Here is a 25,720-nt window from a genome sequence, read left to right as displayed (position 1 = left end):
TTATATTACAGGGTAATAGTGTACCCTACCACAGGAAATAATTATAGGTCAATTAGGGGGTACACATCGTGACCCTAAAGTTTACTATGTATGCCTGTGCGAAATAAAGTGTTCTGAGAATCTTAAAATGAAGAAATTATCGTTCTAAAATGCTTTAAAAATTCAAAGACATCTTTCAATGGTTAACTAACGCAAGGCGCAATATCAGACCTTAATATTGACCCATAATATTTAAATTGGACCAGGTATTATATTTCAGGGTAATAGTGTGCCCTACCACAGGAAATAATTATAGGTCAATTAGGGGGTACACTATGTATATTTTAAATAGTGCATTAAAACAAGGAAATTCGAAGACACTTTTCTATGTTAACTAACGGCACGGTATCGGACCTTAATATTGACCTATAATTTTTAAATTGGACCACGTATTATATTACAGGGTAATAGTGTACCCTACCACAGGAAATAATTATAGGTCAATTAGGGGATACACAGTGTGACCCTAAAGTGTACTATGTATGGCTATGCGAAATAAAGTGTTCTGAGAAGCTTAAAATGAGGAAATAAGCGTTCTAAAATGCTTTAAAAATTCAAAGACACTTTTCTATGTTAACTAACGGCACGGTATCGGACCTGAATATTGACCTATAATTTTTAAATTGGACCACGTATTATATTATAGGGTAATAGTGTACCCTACCACAGGAAATAATTATAGGTCAATTGGGGGTACACAGCGTGACCCTAAAGTTTACTATGTATGCCTATGCGAAATAGAGTGTTCTGAGAAGCTTAAAATGAAGAAATAAGCGTTCTAAAATGCTTTAAAAATTCAAAGACATCTTTCAATGGTTAACCAACGCAAGGCGCGATATCAGACCTTAATATTGACCCATAATATTTAAATTGGACCAGGTATTATATTACAGGGTAATAGTGAACCCTACCGCAGGAAATAATTATAGGTCAATTAGGGGGTACAGAGCGTTTCCCTAAAGTTTACTATGTATGCCAAGCGAAATAAAGTGTTCTGGGAAGCTTAAAATGAAGAAATAAGCGTTCTAAAATGCTTTAAAAATTCAAAGACATCTTTCATTGGTTAACTAACGCAAGGCGCAATATTAGACCTTAGTATTGACCCATAATATTTAAATTGGACCAGGTATTATACTACAGGGTTATAGTGTACCCTACCACATTAAATAATTATAGGTCAATTAGGGGGTACACTATGTATATTTTAAATAGTGCATTAAAACAAGGAAATACGAAGACACTTTTCTATGTTAACTAACGGCACGGTATCGGACCTTAATATTGACCTAAAATTTTTAAATTGGACCACGTATTATATTACAGGGTGATAGTGTACCCTAAAAAAGAAAATAATTATGCTCTATTAGGGGGTACACAGCGTGACCCTAAAGTTTACTATGTATGCCTATGCGAAATAAAATGTTTTTAGAAGCTTAAAATGAAGAAATAAGCGTTCTAAAATGCTTTAAAAATTCAAAGACAACTTTCAATGGTTAACCAACGCAAGGCGCGATATCAGACCTTAATATTGACCCATAATATTTAAATTAGACCAGGTATTACATTACAGGGTAATAGTGTACCCTACAGCAGGAAATAATTATAGGTCAATTAGGGGGTACACTATGTATATTTTAAATAGTGCATTAAAACAAGGAAATTCGAACACTCTTTTCTATGTTAACAAACGGCACGGTATCGGACCTTAATATTGAACTAAAATTTTTAAATTGGACCACGTATTGGACCTTAATATTGACCCATAATATTTAAATTGGACCAGGTATTATATTACAGGGTAATAGTGAACCCTACCCTAGGAAATAATTATAGGTCAATTAGGCGGAACACTATGTATATTTTAAATAGTGCATTAAAACAAGGAAATACGAAGACACTTTTCTATGCTAACTAACGGCACGGTATCGGACCTTAATATTGACCTATAATTTTTAAATTGAACCACGTATTATATTAAAGGGTAATATTGTTCCCTACCACGGGAAATAATTATAGGTCACTTAGGGGGTACACAGCGTGAACATAAAGTTTACTATGTATGCCTATGCGAAATAGAGTGTTCTGAGAAGCTTAAAATGAAGAAATAAACGTTCTAAAATGCTTTAAAAATTCAAAGACATCTTTCAATGGTTAACTAACGGTACGGTATCGGACCTTAATATTGACCTATAATTTTTAAATTGAACCACGTATTATATTACAGGGTAATATTGTACCCTGCCACTGGAAATAATTATAGGTCAATTAGGGGGTACACTATGTATATTTTAAATTGTGTATTAAAACAAGGAAATTCGAAAACACTTTTCTATGTTAACTAACGGCACGGTATCGGACCTTAATATTGACCTATAATTTTTAAATTGGACCACGTAATATATTACAGGGTTATAGTGTACCCTACCACAGGAAATAATTATAGGTCAATTAGGGGGTACACAGCGTGACCCTAAAGTTTACTATGTATGCCTATGCGAAATAAAGTGTTCAGAGAAGCTTAAAATGAGGAAATAAGCGTTCTAAAATGCTTTAAAAATGCAAAGACATTTTTCTATGTTAATTAACGGCACGGTATTGGGCCTTAATATTGACCTATAATTTTTAAATTGGACCACCTATTATATTACAGGGTAATAGTGTACCCTACCTCAGGAAATAATTATAGGTCATTTAGGGGGTACACAACGTGACCCTAAGTTTTACTATGTATGCCTATGCGAAATAAAATGTTTTGAGAAGCTTAAAATGAAGAAATAAGCGTTCTAAAATGCTTTAAAAATTCAAAGACATCTTTCAATGGTTAACCAACGCAAGGCGCGATATCAGACCTTAATATTGACCCATAATATTTAAATTGGACCAGGTATTATATTACAGGGTAATAGTGTACCCTACAACAGGAAATAATTATAGGTCAATTAGGGGGTACACTATGTATATTTTAAATAGTGCATTAAAACAAGGAAATTCGAACACTCTTTTCTATGTTAACAAACGGCACGGTATCGGACCTTAATATTGAACTAAAATTTTTAAATTGGACCACGTATTGGACCTTAATATTGACCCATAATATTTAAATTGGACCAGGTATTATATTACAGGGTAATAGTGAACCCTACCCTAGGAAATAATTATAGGTCAATTAGGGGGAACACTATGTATATTTTAAATAGTGCATTAAAACAAGGAAATACGAAGACACTTTTCTATGCTAACTAACGGCACGGTATCGGACCTTAATATTGACCTATAATTTTTAAATTGGACCACGTATTATATTACAGGGTAATATTGTTCCCTACCACGGGAAATAATTATAGGTCACTTAGGGGGTACACAGCGTGAACATAAAGTTTACTATGTATGCCTATGCGAAATAGAGTGTTCTGAGAAGCTTAAAATGAAGAAATAAACGTTCTAAAATGCTTTAAAAATTCAAAGACATCTTTCAATGGTTAACTAACGGTACGGTATCGGACCTTAATATTGACCTATAATTTTTAAATTGAACCACGTATTATATTACAGGGTAATATTGTACCCTGCCACTGGAAATAATTATAGGTCAATTAGGGGGTACACTATGTATATTTTAAATTGTGTATTAAAACAAGGAAATTCGAAAACACTTTTCTATGTTAACTAACGGCACGGTATCGGACCTTAATATTGACCTATAATTTTTAAATTGGACCACGTAATATATTACAGGGTTATAGTGTACCCTACCACAGGAAATAATTATAGGTCAATTAGGGGGTACACAGCGTGACCCTAAAGTTTACTATGTATGCCTATGCGAAATAAAGTGTTCTGAGAAGCTTAAAATAAAGAAATAAGCGTTCTAAAATGCTTTAAAAATTCAAAGACATCTTTCAATGGTTAACTAACGCAAGGCGCAATATCAGACCTTAATATTGACCCATAATATTTAAATTGGACCAGGTATTATATTTCAGGGTAATAGTGTGCCCTACCACAGGAAATAATTATAGGTCAATTAGGGGGTACACTATGTATATTTTAAATAGTGCATTAAAACAAGGAAATACGAAGACACTTTTCTATGCTAACTAACGGCACGGTATCGGACCTTAATATTGACCTATAATTTTTAAATTGGACCACGTATTATATTACAGGGTAATAGTGTACCCTACCACAGGAAATAATTATAGGTCAATTAGGGGGTACACATCGTGACCCTAAAGTTTACTATGTATGCCTGTGCGAAATAAAGTGTTCTGAGAATCTTAAAATGAAGAAATTATCGTTCTAAAATGCTTTAAAAATTCAAAGACATCTTTCAATGGTTAACTAACGCAAGGCGCAATATCAGACCTTAATATTGACCCATAATATTTAAATTGGACCAGGTATTATATTTCAGGGTAATAGTGTGCCCTACCACAGGAAATAATTATAGGTCAATTAGGGGGTACACTATGTATATTTTAAATAGTGCATTAAAACAAGGAAATTCGAAGACACTTTTCTATGTTAACTAACGGCACGGTATCGGACCTTAATATTGACCTATAATTTTTAAATTGGACCACGTATTATATTACAGGGTAATAGTGTACCCTACCACAGGAAATAATTATAGGTCAATTAGGGGATACACAGTGTGACCCTAAAGTGTACTATGTATGGCTATGCGAAATAAAGTGTTCTGAGAAGCTTAAAATGAGGAAATAAGCGTTCTAAAATGCTTTAAAAATTCAAAGACACTTTTCTATGTTAACTAACGGCACGGTATCGGACCTGAATATTGACCTATAATTTTTAAATTGGACCACGTATTATATTATAGGGTAATAGTGTACCCTACCACAGGAAATAATTATAGGTCAATTGGGGGTACACAGCGTGACCCTAAAGTTTACTATGTATGCCTATGCGAAATAGAGTGTTCTGAGAAGCTTAAAATGAAGAAATAAGCGTTCTAAAATGCTTTAAAAATTCAAAGACATCTTTCAATGGTTAACCAACGCAAGGCGCGATATCAGACCTTAATATTGACCCATAATATTTAAATTGGACCAGGTATTATATTACAGGGTAATAGTGAACCCTACCGCAGGAAATAATTATAGGTCAATTAGGGGGTACAGAGCGTTTCCCTAAAGTTTACTATGTATGCCAAGCGAAATAAAGTGTTCTGGGAAGCTTAAAATGAAGAAATAAGCGTTCTAAAATGCTTTAAAAATTCAAAGACATCTTTCATTGGTTAACTAACGCAAGGCGCAATATTAGACCTTAGTATTGACCCATAATATTTAAATTGGACCAGGTATTATACTACAGGGTTATAGTGTACCCTACCACATTAAATAATTATAGGTCAATTAGGGGGTACACTATGTATATTTTAAATAGTGCATTAAAACAAGGAAATACGAAGACACTTTTCTATGTTAACTAACGGCACGGTATCGGACCTTAATATTGACCTAAAATTTTTAAATTGGACCACGTATTATATTACAGGGTGATAGTGTACCCTAAAAAAGAAAATAATTATAGCTCTATTAGGGGGTACACAGCGTGACCCTAAAGTTTACTATGTATGCCTATGCGAAATAAAGTGTTCTGAGAAGCTTAAAATGAAGAAATAAGCGTTCAAAAATGCTTTAAAAATTCAAAGACATCTTTCAATGGTTAACTAACGCAAGGCGCAATATCAGACCTTAATACTGACCCATAATATTTAAATTGGACCAGGTATTATATTACAGGGTAATAGTGAACCCTACCCTAGGAAATAATTATAGGTCAATTAGGGGGTACACTATGTATATTTTAAATAGTGCATTAAAACAAGGAAATACGAAGACACTTTTCTATGCTAACTAACGGCACGGTATCGGACCTTAATATTGACCTATAATTTTTAAATTGGACCTCGTATTATATTACAGGGTAATAGTGTACCCTACCACAGGAAATAATTATAGGTCAATTAGGGGGTACACAGCGTGAACATAAAGTTTACTATGTATGCCTATGCGAAATAGAGTGTTCTGAGAAGCTTAAAATGAAGAAATAAACGTTCTAAAATGCTTTAAAAATTCAAAGACATCTTTCAATGGTTAACTAACGGTACGGTATCGGACCTTAATATTGACCTATAATTTTTAAATTGAACCACGTAATATATTACAGGGTTATAGTGTACCCTACCACAGGAAATAATTATAGGTCAATTAGGGGGTACACAGCGTGACCCTAAAGTTTACTATGTATGCCTATGCGAAATAAAGTGTTCAGAGAAACTTAAAATGAGGAAATAAGCGTTCTAAAATGCTTTAAAAATGCAAAGACATTTTTCTATGTTAATTAACGGCACGGTATTGGGCCTTAATATTGACCTATAATTTTTAAATTGGACCACCTATTATATTACAGGGTAATAGTGTACCCTACCTCAGGAAATAATTATAGGTCATTTAGGGGGTACACAACGTGGCCCTAAGTTTTACTATGTATGCCTATGCGAAATAAAATGTTTTGAGAAGCTTAAAATGAAGAAGTAAGCGTTCTAAAATGCTTTAAAAATTCAAAGACATCTTTCAATGGTTAACCAACGCAAGGCACGATATCAGACCTTAATATTGACCCATAATATTTAAATTGGACCAGGTATTATATTACAGGGTAATAGTGTACCCTACAACAGGAAATAATTATAGGTCAATTAGGGGGTACACTATGTATATTTTAAATAGTGCATTAAAACAAGGAAATTCGAAGACTCTTTTCTATGTTATTTAACGGCACGGTATCGGACCTTAATATTGACCTAAAATTTATAAATTGGACCACGTATTGGACCTTAATATTGACCCATAATATTTAAATTGGACCAGGTATTATATTACAGGGTAATAGTGTACCCTACCACAGGAAATAATTATAGGTCAATTAGGGGGTACACTATGTATATTTTAAATAGTGCGTTAAAACAAGGAAATTCGAAGACTCTTTTCTATGTTAACTAACGGCACGGTATCGGACCTTAATATTGACCTAAAATTTATAAATTGGACCACGTATTGGACCTTAATATTGACCCATAATATTTAAATTGGACCAGGTATTATATTACAGGGTAATAGTGTACCCTACCACAGGAAATAATTATAGGTCAATTAGGGGGTACACTATGTATATTTTAAATAGTGCATTAAAACAAGGAAATTCGAAGACACTTTTCTATGTTAACTAACGGCACGGTATCGGACCATAATATTGACCTATAATTTTTAAATTGGACCACGTATTATATTACTGGGTTATAGTGTACCCTAACACAGGAAATAATTATAGGTCAATTAGGGGGTACACAGCGTGACCCTGAAGTTTACTATGTATGCCTATGCGAAATAAAGTGTTCTGAGAAGCTTAAAATGAGGAAATAAGCGTTCTAAAATGCTTTAAAAATTGAAAGACATTTTTCTATGTTAACTAACGGCACGGTATCGGACCTTAATATTGACCTATAATTTTTAAATTGGACCACCTATTATATTACAGGGTAATAGTGTACCCTACCACAGGAAATAATTATAGGTCATTTAGGGGGTACACAGCGTGACCCTAAGTTTTACTATATATGCCTATGCGAAATAAAATGTTTTTAGAAGCTTAAAATGAAGAAATAAGCGTTCTAAAATGCTTTAAAAATTCAAAGACAACTTTCAATGGTTAACCAACGCAAGGCGCGATATCAGACCTTAATATTGACCCATAATATTTAAATTAGACCAGGTATTACATTACAGGGTAATAGTGTACCCTACAGCAGGAAATAATTATAGGTCAATTAGGGGGTACACTATGTATATTTTAAATAGTGCATTAAAACAAGGAAATTCGAACACTCTTTTCTATGTTAACAAACGGCACGGTATCGGACCTTAATATTGAACTAAAATTTTTAAATTGGACCACGTATTGGACCTTAATATTGACCCATAATATTTAAATTGGACCAGGTATTATATTACAGGGTAATAGTGAACCCTACCCTAGGAAATAATTATAGGTCAATTAGGCGGAACACTATGTATATTTTAAATAGTGCATTAAAACAAGGAAATACGAAGACACTTTTCTATGCTAACTAACGGCACGGTATCGGACCTTAATATTGACCTATAATTTTTAAATTGAACCACGTATTATATTAAAGGGTAATATTGTTCCCTACCACGGGAAATAATTATAGGTCACTTAGGGGGTACACAGCGTGAACATAAAGTTTACTATGTATGCCTATGCGAAATAGAGTGTTCTGAGAAGCTTAAAATGAAGAAATAAACGTTCTAAAATGCTTTAAAAATTCAAAGACATCTTTCAATGGTTAACTAACGGTACGGTATCGGACCTTAATATTGACCTATAATTTTTAAATTGAACCACGTATTATATTTCAGGGTAATATTGTACCCTGCCACTGGAAATAATTATAGGTCAATTAGGGGGTACACTATGTATATTTTAAATTGTGTATTAAAACAAGGAAATTCGAAAACACTTTTCTATGTTAACTAACGGCACGGTATCGGACCTTAATATTGACCTATAATTTTTAAATTGGACCACGTAATATATTACAGGGTTATAGTGTACCCTACCACAGGAAATAATTATAGGTCAATTAGGGGGTACACAGCGTGACCCTAAAGTTTACTATGTATGCCTATGCGAAATAAAGTGTTCAGAGAAGCTTAAAATGAGGAAATAAGCGTTCTAAAATGCTTTAAAAATGCAAAGACATTTTTCTATGTTAATTAACGGCACGGTATTGGGCCTTAATATTGACCTATAATTTTTAAATTGGACCACCTATTATATTACAGGGTAATAGTGTACCCTACCTCAGGAAATAATTATAGGTCATTTAGGGGGTACACAACGTGACCCTAAGTTTTACTATGTATGCCTATGCGAAATAAAATGTTTTGAGAAGCTTAAAATGAAGAAATAAGCGTTCTAAAATGCTTTAAAAATTCAAAGACATCTTTCAATGGTTAACCAACGCAAGGCGCGATATCAGACCTTAATATTGACCCATAATATTTAAATTGGACCAGGTATTATATTACAGGGTAATAGTGTACCCTACAACAGGAAATAATTATAGGTCAATTAGGGGGTACACTATGTATATTTTAAATAGTGCATTAAAACAAGGAAATTCGAACACTCTTTTCTATGTTAACAAACGGCACGGTATCGGACTTTAATATTGAACTAAAATTTTTAAATTGGACCACGTATTGGACCTTAATATTGACCCATAATATTTAAATTGGACCAGGTATTATATTACAGGGTAATAGTGAACCCTACCCTAGGAAATAATTATAGGTCAATTAGGGGGAACACTATGTATATTTTAAATAGTGCATTAAAACAAGGAAATACGAAGACACTTTTCTATGCTAACTAACGGCACGGTATCGGACCTTAATATTGACCTATAATTTTTAAATTGAACCACGTATTATATTAAAGGGTAATATTGTTCCCTACCTCGGGAAATAATTATAGGTCACTTAGGGGGTACACAGCGTGAACATAAAGTTTACTATGTATGCCTATGCGAAATAGAGTGTTCTGAGAAGCTTAAAATGAAGAAATAAACGTTCTAAAATGCTTTAAAAATTCAAAGACATCTTTCAATGGTTAACTAACGGTACGGTATCGGACCTTAATATTGACCTATAATTTTTAAATTGAACCACGTATTATATTACAGGGTAATATTGTACCCTGCCACTGGAAATAATTATAGGTCAATTAGGGGGTACACTATGTATATTTTAAATTGTGTATTAAAACAAGGAAATTCGAAAACACTTTTCTATGTTAACTAACGGCACGGTATCGGACCTTAATATTGACCTATAATTTTTAAATTGGACCACGTAATATATTACAGGGTTATAGTGTACCCTACCACAGGAAATAATTATAGGTCAATTAGGGGGTACACAGCGTGACCCTAAAGTTTACTATGTATGCCTATGCGAAATAAAGTGTTCAGAGAAGCTTAAAATGAGGAAATAAGCGTTCTAAAATGCTTTAAAAATGCAAAGACATTTTTCTATGTTAATTAACGGCACGGTATTGGGCCTTAATATTGACCTATAATTTTTAAATTGGACCACCTATTATATTACAGGGTAATAGTGTACCCTACCTCAGGAAATAATTATAGGTCATTTAGGGGGTACACAACGTGACCCTAAGTTTTACTATGTATGCCTATGCGAAATAAAATGTTTTGAGAAGCTTAAAATGAAGAAATAAGCGTTCTAAAATGCTTTAAAAATTCAAAGACATCTTTCAATGGTTAACCAACGCAAGGCGCGATATCAGACCTTAATATTGACCCATAATATTTAAATTGGACCAGGTATTATATTACAGGGTAATAGTGTACCCTACAACAGGAAATAATTATAGGTCAATTAGGGGGTACACTATGTATATTTTAAATAGTGCATTAAAACAAGGAAATTCGAACACTCTTTTCTATGTTAACAAACGGCACGGTATCGGACCTTAATATTGAACTAAAATTTTTAAATTGGACCACGTATTGGACCTTAATATTGACCCATAATATTTAAATTGGACCAGGTATTATATTACAGGGTAATAGTGAACCCTACCCTAGGAAATAATTATAGGTCAATTAGGGGGAACACTATGTATATTTTAAATAGTGCATTAAAACAAGGAAATACGAAGACACTTTTCTATGCTAACTAACGGCACGGTATCGGACCTTAATATTGACCTATAATTTTTAAATTGAACTACGTATTATATTAAAGGGTAATAGTGTACCCTGCCACTGGAAATAATTATAGGTCAATTAGGGGGTACACTATGTATATTTTAAATTGTGTATTATAACAAGGAAATTCGAAGACACTTTTCTATGTTAACTAACGGCACGGTATCGGACCTTAATATTGACCTATAATTTTTAAATTGGACCACGTATTGGACCTTAATATTGACCCATAATATTTAAATTGGACCAGGTATTATATTACAGGGTAATAGTGTACCCTACCACAGGAAAGAATTATAGGTCTATTAGGGGGTACACAGCGTGACCCTGAAGTTTACTATGTACACATATATGTATGCCTATGCGAAATAAAGTGTTCTGAGAAGCTTAAAATGAGGAAATAAGCGTTCTAAAAAGCTTTAAAAATTCAAAGACATTTTTCAATGTTAACTAACGGCACGGTATCGGACCTTAATATTGACCTATAATTTTTAAATTGGACCACGTATTATATTATAAGGTGATAGTGTACCCTACCACGGAAAATAATTATAGGTCAATTTGGGGGTACACAGCGTGACCCTAAAGTTTACTATGTATGCCTATGCGAAATAAAGTGTTCTGAGAAGCTTAAAATGAGGAAATAAGCGTTCTAAAATGCTTTAAAAATTCAAAGACATTTTTCTATGTTAACTAACGGCACGGTATCGGACCTTAATATTGACCTAAAATTTTTAAATTGGACCACGTATTGGACCTTAATATTGACCCATAATATTTAAATTGGACCAGGTATTATATTACAGGGTAATAGTGTACCCTACCACAGGAAATAATTATAGGTCATTTAGGGGGTACACAGCGTGACCCTAAGTTTTACTATATATGCCTATGCGAAATAAAATGTTCTGAGAAGCTTAAAATGAAGAAATAAGCGTTCTAAAATGCTTTAAAAATTCAAAGTCATCTTTCAATGGTTAACTAACGCAAGGTGCAATATCAGACCTTAATATTGACCCATTATATTTAAATTGGACCAGGTATTATATTACAGGGTAATAGTGTACCTTACGACAGGAAATAATTATAGGTCAATTAGGGGGTTCACTATGCATATTTTAAATAGTGCATTAAAACAAGGAAATACGAAGAGACTTTTCTATGTTAACTAACGGCACGGTATCGGACCTTAATATTGACCTAAAATTTTTAAATTGGACCACGTATTATATTACAGGGTGATAGTGTACCCTACCACAGAAAATAATTATAGATCTATTAGGGGGTACACAGCGTGACCCTAAAGTTTACTATGTATGCCTATGCGAAATAAAGTGTTCTGAGAAGCTTAAAATGAAGAAATAAGCGTTCTAAAATGCTTTAAAAATTCAAAGACATCTTTCAATGGTTAACTAACGCAAGGCGCAATATCAGACTTTAATATTGACCCATAATATTTAAATTGGACCAGGTATTATATTACAGGGTAATAGTGAACCCTACCCTAGGAAATAATTATAGGTCAATTAGGGGGTACACTATGTATATTTTAAATAGTGCATTAAAACAAGGAAATACGAAGACACTTTTCTATGCTAACTAACGACACGGTATCGGACCTTAATATTGACCTATAATTTTTAAATTGGACCACGTATTATATTAGAGGGTAATAGTGTACCCTACCACAGGAAATAATTATAGGTCAGTTAGGGGGCACACAGCGTGAACCTAAAGTTTACTATGTATGCCTATGCGAAATAGAGTGTTCTGAGAAGCTTGAAATGAAGAAATAAGCGTTCTAAAATGCTTTAAAAATTCAAAGACATCTTTCAATGGTTAACTAACGGTACGGTATCGGACCTTAATATTGACCTATAATTTTTAAATTGGACCACGTATTATATTACAGGGTAATATTGTACCCTGCCACTGGAAATAATTATAGGTCAATTAGGGGGTACACTATGTATATTTTAAATAGTGCATTAAAACAAGGAAATTCGAAGACTCTTTTCTATGTTAACTAACGGCACGGTATCGGACCTTAATATTGACCTAAAATTTATAAATTGGACCACGTATTGGACCTTAATATTGACCCATAATATTTAAATTGGACCAGGTATTATATTACAGGGTAATAGTGTACCCTACCACAGGAAATAATTATAGGTCAATTAGGGGGTACACTATGTATATTTTAAATAGTGCATTAAAACAAGGAAATTTGAAGACTCTTTTCTATGTTAATTAACGGCACGGTATCGGACCTTAATATTGACCTAAAATTTATAAATTGGACCACGTATTGGACCTTAATATTGACCCATAATATTTAAATTGGACCAGGTATTATATTACAGGGTAATAGTGTACCCTACCACAGGAAATAATTATAGGTCAATTAGGGGGTACACTATGTATATTTTAAATAGTGCATTAAAACAAGGAAATTCGAAGACACTTTTCTATGTTAACTAACGGCACGGTATCGGACCATAATATTGACCTATAATTTTTAAATTGGGCCACGTATTATATTACTGGGTTATAGTGTACCCTAACACAGGAAATAATTATAGGTCAATTAGGGGGTACACAGCGTGACCCTGAAGTTTACTATGTTTGCCTATGCGAAATAAAGTGTTCTGAGAAGCTTAAAATGAGGAAATAAGCGTTCTAAAAAGCTTTAAAAATTCAAAGACATTTTTCAATGTTAACTAACGGCACGGTATCGGACCTTAATATTGACCTATAATTTTTAAATTGGACCACGTATTATATTATAGGGTGATAGTGTACCCTACCACGGAAAATAATTATAGGTCAATTTGGGGGTACAAAGCGTGTCCCTAAAGTTTACTATGTATGCCTATGCGAAACAAAGTGTTCTGAGAAGCTTAAAATGAGGAAATAAGCGTTCTAAAATGCTTTAAAAATTCAAAGACATTTTTCTATGTTAACTAACGGCACGGTATCGGACCTTAATATTGACCTATAATTTTTAAATTGGACCACCTATTATATTACAGGGTAATAGTGTACCCTACCACAGGAAATAATTATAGGTCTTTTAGGGGGTACACAGCGTGACCCTAAGTTTTACTATATATGCCTATGCGAAATAAAATGTTTTGAGAAGCTTAAAATGAAGAAATAAGCGTTCTAAAATGCTTTAAAAATTCAAAGACAACTTTCAATGGTTAACCAACGCAAGGCGCGATATCAGACCTTAATATTGACCCATAATATTTAAATTAGACCAGGTATTACATTACAGGGTAATAGTGTACCCTACAACAGGAAATAATTATAGGTCAATTAGGGGGTACACTATGTATATTTTAAATAGTGCATTAAAACAAGGAAATTCGAACACTCTTTTCTATGTTAACAAACGGCACGGTATCGGACCTTAATATTGAACTAAAATTTTTAAATTGGACCACGTATTGGACCTTAATATTGACAAATAATATTTAAATTGGACCAGGTATTATATTACAGGGTAATAGTGAACCCTACCCTAGGAAATAATTATAGGTCAATTAGGGGGAACACTATGTATATTTTAAATAGTGCATTAAAACAAGGAAATACGAAGACACTTTTCTATGCTAACTAACGGCACGGTATCGGACCTTAATATTGACCTATAATTTTTAAATTGAACCACGTATTATATTAAAGGGTAATATTGTTCCCTACCACGGGAAATAATTATAGGTCACTTAGGGGGTAGACAGCGTGACCCTAAAGTTTACTATGTATGCCTATGCGAAATAAAGTGTTCTGAGAAGCTTAAAATGAAGAAATAAGCGTTCTAAAATGCTTTAAAAATTCAAAGACATCTTTCAATGGTTAACTAACGCAAGGCGCAATATCAGACCTTAATATTGACCCATTATATTTAAATTGGACCAGGTATTATATTACAGGGTAATAGTGAACCCTACCCTAGGAAATAATTATAGGTCAATTAGGGGGTACACTATGTATATTTTAAATAGTGCATTAAAACAAGGAAATACGAAGACACTTTTCTATGCTAACTAACGGCACGGTATCGGACCTTAATATTGACCTATAATTTTTAAATTGGACCACGTATTATATTACAGGGTATTAGTGTACCCTACCACAGGAAATATTTATAGGTCAATTAGGGGGTACACAGCGTGACCCTAAAGTTTACTATGTATGCCTATGCGAAATAGAGTGTTCTGAGAAGCTTAAAATGAAGAAATAAGCGTTCTAAAATGCTTTAAAAATTCAAAGACATCTTTCAATGGTTAACTAACGCAAGGCGCAATATCAGACCTTAATATTGACCCATAATATTTAAATTGGACCAGGTATTATATTACAGGGTAATAGTGAACCCTACCCTAGGAAATAATTATAGGTCAATTAGGGGGTACACTATGTATATTTTAAATAGTGCATTAAAACAAGGAAATACGAAGACATTTTTCTATGTTAACTAACGGCACGGTATCGGACCTGAATATTGACCTATAATTTTTAAATTGGACCACGTATTATATTACAGGGTAATAGTGTACCCTACCACAGGAAATAATTATAGGTCAATTAGGGGGTACACAGCGTGAACCTAAAGTTTACTATGTATGCCTATGCGAAATAGAGTGTTCTGAGAAGCTTAAAATGAAGAAATAAGCGTTCTAAAATGCTTTAAAAATTCAAAGACATCTTTCAATGGTTAACTAACGGTACGGTATCGGACCTTAATATTGACCTATAATTTTTAAATTGGACCACGTATTATATTACAGGGTAATATTGTACCCTGCCACTGGAAATAATTATAGGTCAATTAGGGGGTACACTATGGATATTTTAAATTGTGTATTAAAACAAGGAAATTCGAAGACACTTTTCTATGTTAACTAACGGCACGGTATCGGACCTTAATATTGACCTATAATTTTTAAATTGGACCACGTATTATATTACAGGGTTATAGTGTACCCTACCACAGGAAATAATTATAGGTCAATTAGGGGGTACACAGCGTGACCCTAAAGTTTACTATGTATGCCTATGCGAAATAAAGTGTTCAGAGAAGCTTAAAATGAGGAAATAAGCGTTCTAAAATGCTTTAAAAATTCAAAGACATTTTTCTATGTTAACTAACGGCACGGTATCGGACCTTAATATTGACCTATAATTTTTAAATTGGACCACCTATTATATTACAGGGTAATAGTGTACCCTACCTCAGGAAATAATTATATGTCAATTAGGGGGTACACAGCGTGACCCTAAAGTTTACTATGTATGCCTATGCGAAATAAAGTGTTCTGAGAAGATTAAAATGAAGAAATAAGCGTTCTAAAATGCTTTAAAAATTCAAAGACATCTTTAAATGGTTAACTAACGCAAGGCGCAATATCAGACCTTAATATTGACCCATAATATTTAAATTGGACCAGGTATTATATTACAGGGTAATAGTGTACCCTACCACAGGAAATAATTATAGGTCAATTAGGGGGTACACTATGTATATTTTAAATAGTGCATTAAAACAAGGAAATACGAAGACACTTTTCTATGTTAACTAACGGCTCGGCATCGGACCTTAATATTGACCTATAATTTTTAAATTGGACCACGTATTATATTACCGGGTAATAGTGTACCCTACCACTGGAAATAATTATAGGTCAATTAGGGGGTACACAGCGTGACCCTAAAGTTTAATATGTATGCCTATGCAAAATAGAGTGTTCTGAGAAGCTTAAAATGAAGAAATAAGCGTTCTAAAATGCTTTAAAAATTCAAAGACATCTTTCAATGGTTAACTAACGCAAGGTGCGATATCAGACCTTAATATGGAACCATAATATTTAAATTGGACTAGGTATTATATTACAGGGTAATAGTGTACCCTACGACAGGAAATAATTATAGGTCAATTAGGGGGTACACTGTGTATATTTTAAATAGTGCATTAAAACAAGGAAATTCGAAGACACTTTTCTATGCTAACTAACGGCACGGTATCGGACCTTAATATTGACCTATAATTTTTAAATTGGACCACGTATTATATTACAGGGTATTAGTGTACCCTACCACAGGAAATATTTATAGGTCAATTAGGGGGTACACAGCGTGACCCTAAAGTTTACTATGTATGCCTATGCGAAATAGAGTGTTCTGAGAAGCTTAAAATGAAGAAATAAGCGTTCTAAAATGCTTTAAAAATTCAAAGACATCTTTCAATGGTTAACTAACGCAAGGCGCAATATCAGACCTTAATATTGACCCATAATATTTAAATTGGACCAGGTATTATATTACAGGGTAATAGTGAACCCTACCCTAGGAAATAATTATAGGTCAATTAGGGGGTACACTATGTATATTTTAAATAGTGCATTAAAACAAGGAAATACGAAGACATTTTTCTATGTTAACTAACGGCACGGTATCGGACCTGAATATTGACCTATAATTTTTAAATTGGACCACGTATTATATTACAGGGTAATAGTGTACCCTACCACAGGAAATAATTATAGGTCAATTAGGGGGTACACAGCGTGAACCTAAAGTTTACTATGTATGCCTATGCGAAATAGAGTGTTCTGAGAAGCTTAAAATGAAGAAATAAGCGTTCTAAAATGCTTTAAAAATTCAAAGACATCTTTCAATGGTTAACTAACGGTACGGTATCGGACCTTAATATTGACCTATAATTTTTAAATTGGACCACGTATTATATTACAGGGTAATATTGTACCCTGCCACTGGAAATAATTATAGGTCAATTAGGGGGTACACTATGGATATTTTAAATTGTGTATTAAAACAAGGAAATTCGAAGACACTTTTCTATGTTAACTAACGGCACGGTATCGGACCTTAATATTGACCTATAATTTTTAAATTGGACCACGTATTATATTACAGGGTTATAGTGTACCCTACCACAGGAAATAATTATAGGTCAATTAGGGGGTACACAGCGTGACCCTAAAGTTTACTATGTATGCCTATGCGAAATAAAGTGTTCAGAGAAGCTTAAAATGAGGAAATAAGCGTTCTAAAATGCTTTAAAAATTCAAAGACATTTTTCTATGTTAACTAACGGCTCGGCATCGGACCTTAATATTGACCTATAATTTTTAAATTGGACCACGTATTATATTACCGGGTAATAGTGTACCCTACCACTGGAAATAATTATAGGTCAATTAGGGGGTACACAGCGTGACCCTAAAGTTTACTATGTATGCCTATGCAAAATAGAGTGTTCTGAGAAGCTTAAAATGAAGAAATAAGCGTTCTAAAATGCTTTAAAAATTCAAAGACATCTTTCAATGGTTAACTAACGCAAGGTGCGATATCAGACCTTAATATGGAACCATAATATTTAAATTGGACTAGGTATTATATTACAGGGTAATAGTGTACCCTACGACAGGAAATAATTATAGGTCAATTAGGGGGTACACTGTGTATATTTTAAATAGTGCATTAAAACAAGGAAATTCGAAGACACTTTTCTATGCTAACTAACGGCACGGTATCGGTCCTTAATATTGACTTAAAATTTTTAAATTGAACCACGTATTATATTACAGGGTTATAGTGTACCCTACCACGTAAAATAATTATAGGTCAATTAGGGGGTACACAGCGTGACCCTAAAGTTTACTATGTATGCGTATGCGAAATAAAGTGTTCTGAGAAGCTTAAAATGAAGAAATAAGCATTCTAAAATGCTTTAAAAATTCAAAGACATCTTTCAATGGTTAACTAACGCAAGGCGCAATATCAGACCTTAATATTGACCCATAATATTTAAATTGGACCAGGTATTATATTACAGGGTAATAGTGTACCCTACCACAGGAAATAATTATATTTCAATTAGGGGGTACACTATGTATATTTTAAATAGTGCATTAAAGCAAGGAAATTCGAAGACACTTTTCTATGTTAACTAACGGCACGGTATCGGACCTTAATATTGACCTATAATTTTTAAATTGGACCACGTATTATATTACAGGGTTATAGTGTACCCTACCACAGGAAATAATTATAGGTCAATTAGGGGGTACACAGCGTGACCCTAAAGTTTACTATGTATGCCTATGCGAAATAAAGTGTTCTGAGAAGCTTAAAATGAGGAAATAAGCGTTCTAAAATGCTTTAAAAATTCAAAGACATTTTTCTATGTTAACTAACGGCACGGTATGGGACCTTAGTATTGACCTATAATTTTTAAATGAGACCACGTATTATATTACAGGGTAATAGTGTACCCTAGCACAGGAAATAATTATAGGTCATTTAGGGGGTACACAGCGTGACACTAAATTTTACTATGTATGCCTATGCGAAATAGAGTGTTCTGAGATGCTTAAAATGAAGAAATAAGCGTTCTAAAATGCTTTAAAAATTCAAAGACATCTTTCAATGGTTAACCAACGCATGGCGCGATATCAGACCTTAATATTGACCCATAATATTTAAATTGGACCAGGTATTATATTACAGGGTAATAGTGTACCTTACCACAGGAAATAATTATAGGTCAATTAGGGGGTACACTATGTATATTTTAAATAGTGCATTAAAACAAAGAAATACGAAGACACTTTTCTATGTTAACTAACGGCACGGTATCAGACCTTAATATTGACCTAAAATTTTTAAATTGGACCACGAATTATATTACAGGGTGATAGTGTACCCTACCACAGGAAATAATTATATTTCAATTAGGGGGTACACTATGTATATTTTAAATAGTGCATTAAAGCAAGGAAATTCGAAGACACTTTTCTATGTTAACTAACAACACGGTATCGGACCTTAATATTGACCTATAATTTTTAAATTGGACCACGTATTATATTACAGGGTTATAGTGTACCCTACCACAGGAAATAATTATAGGTCAATTAGGGGGTACACAGCGTGACCCTAAAGTTTACTATGTATGCCTATGCGAAATAAAGTGTTCTGAGAAGCTTAAAATGAGGAAATAAGCGTTCTAAAATGCTTTAAAAATTCAAAGACATTTTTCTATGTTAACTAACGGCACGGTATGGGACCTTAGTATTGACCTATAAGTTTTAAATTGGACCACCTATTATATTACAGGGTAATAGTGTACCCTACCACAGGAAATAATTATAGGTCATTTAGGGGGTACACAGCGTGACCCTAAGTTTTACTATATATGCCTATGCGAAATAAAATGTTTTGAGAAGCTTAAAATGAAGAAATAAGCGTTCTAAAATGCTTTAAGAATTCAAAGACATCTTTCAATGGTTAACTAACGCAAGGCGCAATATCAGACCTTAATATTGACCCATAATATTTAAATTGGACCAGGTATTATATTACAGGGTAATAGTGTACCTTACCACAGGAAATAATTATAGGTCAATTAGGGGGTACACTATGTATATTTTAAATAGTGCATTAAAACAAAGAAATACGAAGACACTTTTCTATGTTAACTAACGGCACGGTATCAGACCTTAATATTGACCTAAAATTTTTAAATTGGACCACGTATTATATTACAGGGTGATAGTGTACCCTACTACAGAAAATAATTATAGATCAATTAGGGGGTACACAGCGTGACCCTAAAGTTTACTATGTATGCCTATGCGAAATAAAGTGTTCTGAGAAGCTTAAAATGAAGAAATAAGCGTTCTAAAATGCTTTAAAAATTCAAAGACATCTTTCAATGGTTAACTAACGCAAGGCGCAATATCAGACCTTAATATTGACCCATTATATTTAAATTGGACCAGGTATTATATTACAGGGTAATAGTGAACCCTACCCTAGGAAATAATTATAGGTCAATTAGGGGGTACACTATGTATATTTTAAATAGTGCATTAAAACAAGGAAATACGAAGACACTTTTCTATGCTAACTAACGGCACGGTATCGGACCTTAATATTGACCTATAATTTTTAAATTGGACCACGTATTATATTACAGGGTAATAGTGTACCCTACCACAGGAAATATTTATAGGTCAATTAGGGGGTACACAGCGTGACCCTAAAGTTTACTATGTATGCCTATGCGAAATAGAGTGTTCTGAGAAGCTTAAAATGAAGAAATAAGCGTTCTAAAATGCTTTAAAAATTCAAAGACATCTTTCAATGGTTAACTAACGCAAGGCGCAATATCAGACCTTAATATTGACCCATAATATTTAAATTGGACCAGGTATTATATTACAGGGTAATAGTATACCTTACCACAGGAAATAATTATAGGTCAATTAGGGGGTACACTATGTATATTTTAAATAGTGCATTAAAACAAAGAAATACGAAGACACTTTTCTATGTTAACTAACGGCACGGTATCAGACCTTAATATTGACCTAAAATTTTTAAATTGGACCACGTATTATATTACAGGGTGATAGTGTACCCTACTACAGAAAATAATTATAGATCAATTAGGGGGTACACAGCGTGACCCTAAAGTTTACTATGTATGCCTATGCGAAATAAAGTGTTCTGAGAAGCTTAAAATGAGGAAATAAGCGTTCTAAAATGCTTTAAAAATTCAAAGACATTTTTCTATGTTAACTAACGGTGCGGTATCGGACCTTAATATTGACCTATAATTTTTAAATTGGACCACCTATTATATTACAGGGTAATATTGTACCCTACCACAGGAAATAATTATAGGTCATTTAGGGGGTACACAGCGTGACCCTAAGTTTTACTATATATGCCTATGCGAAATAAAATGTTTTGAGAAGCTTAAAATGAAGAAATAAGCGTTCTAAAATGCTTTAAAAATTCAAAGACATCTTTCAATGGTTAACTAACGCAAGGCGCAATATCAGACCTTAATATTGACCCATAATATTTAAATTGGACCAGGTATTATATTACAGGGTAATAGTGTACCTTACCACAGGAAATAATTATAGGTCAATTAGGGGGTACACTATGTATATTTTAAATAGTGCATTAAAACAAAGAAATACGAAGACACTTTTCTATGTTAACTAACGGCACGGTATCAGACCTTAATATTGACCTAAAATTTTTAAATTGGACCACGTATTATATTACAGGGTGATAGTGTACCCTACTACAGAAAATAATTATAGATCAATTAGGGGGTACACAGCGTGACCCTAAAGTTTACTATGTATGCCTATGCGAAATAAAGTGTTCTGAGAAGCTTAAAATGAAGAAATAAGCGTTCTAAAATGCTTTAAAAATTCAAAGACATCTTTCAATGGTTAACTAACGCAAGGCGCAATATCAGACCTTAATATTGACCCATTATATTTAAATTGGACCAGGTATTATATTACAGGGTAATAGTGAACCCTACCCTAGGAAATAATTATAGGTCAATTAGGGGGTACACTATGTATATTTTAAATAGTGCATTAAAACAAGGAAATACGAAGACACTTTTCTATGCTAACTAACGGCACGGTATCGGACCTTAATATTGACCTATAATTTTTAAATTGGACCACGTATTATATTACAGGGTAATAGTGTACCCTACCACAGGAAATATTTATAGGTCAATTAGGGGGTACACAGCGTGACCCTAAAGTTTACTATGTATGCCTATGCGAAATAGAGTGTTCTGAGAAGCTTAAAATGAAGAAATAAGCGTTCTAAAATGCTTTAAAAATTCAAAGACATCTTTCAATGGTTAACTAACGCAAGGCGCAATATCAGACCTTAATATTGACCCATAATATTTAAATTGGACCAGGTATTATATTACAGGGTAATAGTGAACCCTACCCTAGGAAATAATTATAGGTCAATTAGGGGGTACACTATGTATATTTTAAATAGTGCATTAAAACAAGGAAATACGAAGACATTTTTCTATGTTAACTAACGGCACGGTATCGGACCTGAATATTGACCTATAATTTTTAAATTGGACCACGTATTATATTACAGGGTAATAGTGTACCCTACCACAGGAAATAATTATAGGTCAATTAGGGGGTACACAGCGTGAACCTAAAGTTTACTATGTATGCCTATGCGAAATAGAGTGTTCTGAGAAGCTTAAAATGAAGAAATAAGCGTTCTAAAATGCTTTAAAAATTCAAAGACATCTTTCAATGGTTAACTAACGGTACGGTATCGGACCTTAATATTGACCTATAATTTTTAAATTGGACCACGTATTATATTACAGGGTAATATTGTACCCTGCCACTGGAAATAATTATAGGTCAATTAGGGGGTACACTATGGATATTTTAAATTGTGTATTAAAACAAGGAAATTCGAAGACACTTTTCTATGTTAACTAACGGCACGGTATCGGACCTTAATATTGACCTATAATTTTTAAATTGGACCACGTATTATATTACAGGGTTATAGTGTACCCTACCACAGGAAATAATTATAGGTCAATTAGGGGGTACACAGCGTGACCCTAAAGTTTACTATGTATGCCTATGCGAAATAAAGTGTTCAGAGAAGCTTAAAATGAGGAAATAAGCGTTCTAAAATGCTTTAAAAATTCAAAGACATTTTTCTATGTTAACTAACGGCACGGTATCGGACCTTAATATTGACCTATAATTTTTAAATTGGACCACCTATTATATTACAGGGTAATAGTGTACCCTACCTCAGGAAATAATTATATGTCAATTAGGGGGTACACAGCGTGACCCTAAAGTTTACTATGTATGCCTATGCGAAATAAAGTGTTCTGAGAAGATTAAAATGAAGAAATAAGCGTTCTAAAATGCTTTAAAAATTCAAAGACATCTTTAAATGGTTAACTAACGCAAGGCGCAATATCAGACCTTAATATGGAACCATAATATTTAAATTGGACCAGGTATTATATTACAGGGTAATAGTGTAACCTACAACAGGAAATAATTATATTTCAATTAGGGGGTACACTATGTATATTTTAAATAGTGCATTAAAGCAAGGAAATTCGAAGACACTTTTCTATGTTAACTAACGGCACGGTATCGGACCTTAATATTGACCTATAATTTTTAAATTGGACCACGTATTATATTACAGGGTTATAGTGTACCCTACCACAGGAAATAATTATAGGTCAATTAGGGGGTACACAGCGTGACCCTAAAGTTTACTATGTATGCCTATGCGAAATAAAGTGTTCTGAGAAGCTTAAAATGAGGAAATAAGCGTTCTAAAATTCTTTAAAAATTCAAAGACATTTTTCTATGTTAACTAACGGCACGGTATGGGACCTTAGTATTGACCTATAATTTTTAAATTAGACCACGTATTATATTACAGGGTAATAGTGTACCCTAGCACAGGAAATAATTATAGGTCATTTAGGGGGTACACAGCGTGACACTAAATTTTACTATGTATGCCTATGCGAAATAGAGTGTTCTGAGATGCTTAAAATGAAGAAATAAGCGTTCTAAAATGCTTTAAAAATTCAAAGACATCTTTCAATGGTTAACCAACGCATGGCGCGATATCAGACCTTAATATTGACCCATAATATTTAAATTGGACCAGGTATTATATTACAGGGTAATAGAGTACCCTTCCGCAGGAAATAATTATAGGTCAAATAGGGGGTACACAGCGTGACCCTAAAGTTTACTATGTATTCCTGTGCAAAATAAAGTGTTCTGAGAAGCTTAAAATGAGGAAATAAGCGTTCTAAAATGCTTTAAAAATTCAAAGACATTTTTCTATGTTAACTAACGGTGCGGTATCGGACCTTAATATTGACCTATAATTTTTAAATTGGACCACCTATTATATTACAGGGTAATATTGTACCCTACCACAGGAAATAATTATAGGTCATTTAGGGGGTACACAGCGTGACCCTAAGTTTTACTATATATGCCTATGCGAAATAAAATGTTTTGAGAAGCTTAAAATGAAGAAATAAGCGTTCTAAAATGCTTTAAAAATTCAAAGACATCTTTCAATGGTTAACTAACGCAAGGCGCAATATCAGACCTTAATATTGACCCATAATATTTAAATTGGACCAGGTATTATATTACAGGGTAATAGTGTACCTTACCACAGGAAATAATTATAGGTCAATTAGGGGGTACACTATGTATATTTTAAATAGTGCATTAAAACAAAGAAATACGAAGACACTTTTCTATGTTAACTAACGGCACGGTATCAGACCTTAATATTGACCTAAAATTTTTAAATTGGACCACGTATTATATTACAGGGTGATAGTGTACCCTACTACAGAAAATAATTATAGATCAATTAGGGGGTACACAGCGTGACCCTAAAGTTTACTATGTATGCCTATGCGAAATAAAGTGTTCTGAGAAGCTTAAAATGAAGAAATAAGCGTTCTAAAATGCTTTAAAAATTCAAAGACATCTTTCAATGGTTAACTAACGCAAGGCGCAATATCAGACCTTAATATTGACCCATTATATTTAAATTGGACCAGGTATTATATTACAGGGTAATAGTGAACCCTACCCTAGGAAATAATTATAGGTCAATTAGGGGGTACACTATGTATATTTTAAATAGTGCATTAAAACAAGGAAATACGAAGACACTTTTCTATGCTAACTAACGGCACGGTATCGGACCTTAATATTGACCTATAATTTTTAAATTGGACCACGTATTATATTACAGGGTAATAGTGTACCCTACCACAGGAAATATTTATAGGTCAATTAGGGGGTACACAGCGTGACCCTAAAGTTTACTATGTATGCCTATGCGAAATAGAGTGTTCTGAGAAGCTTAAAATGAAGAAATAAGCGTTCTAAAATGCTTTAAAAATTCAAAGACATCTTT

The sequence above is a fragment of the Parasteatoda tepidariorum genome, chromosome 4, assembly GCF_982258835.1.
Source record: "Parasteatoda tepidariorum strain Cologne lab strain chromosome 4, Ptep-v5.0, whole genome shotgun sequence".
Classification (NCBI taxonomy): Eukaryota; Metazoa; Arthropoda; class Arachnida; order Araneae; family Theridiidae; genus Parasteatoda; species Parasteatoda tepidariorum.
This window is presented reverse-complemented; position numbering follows the sequence as displayed.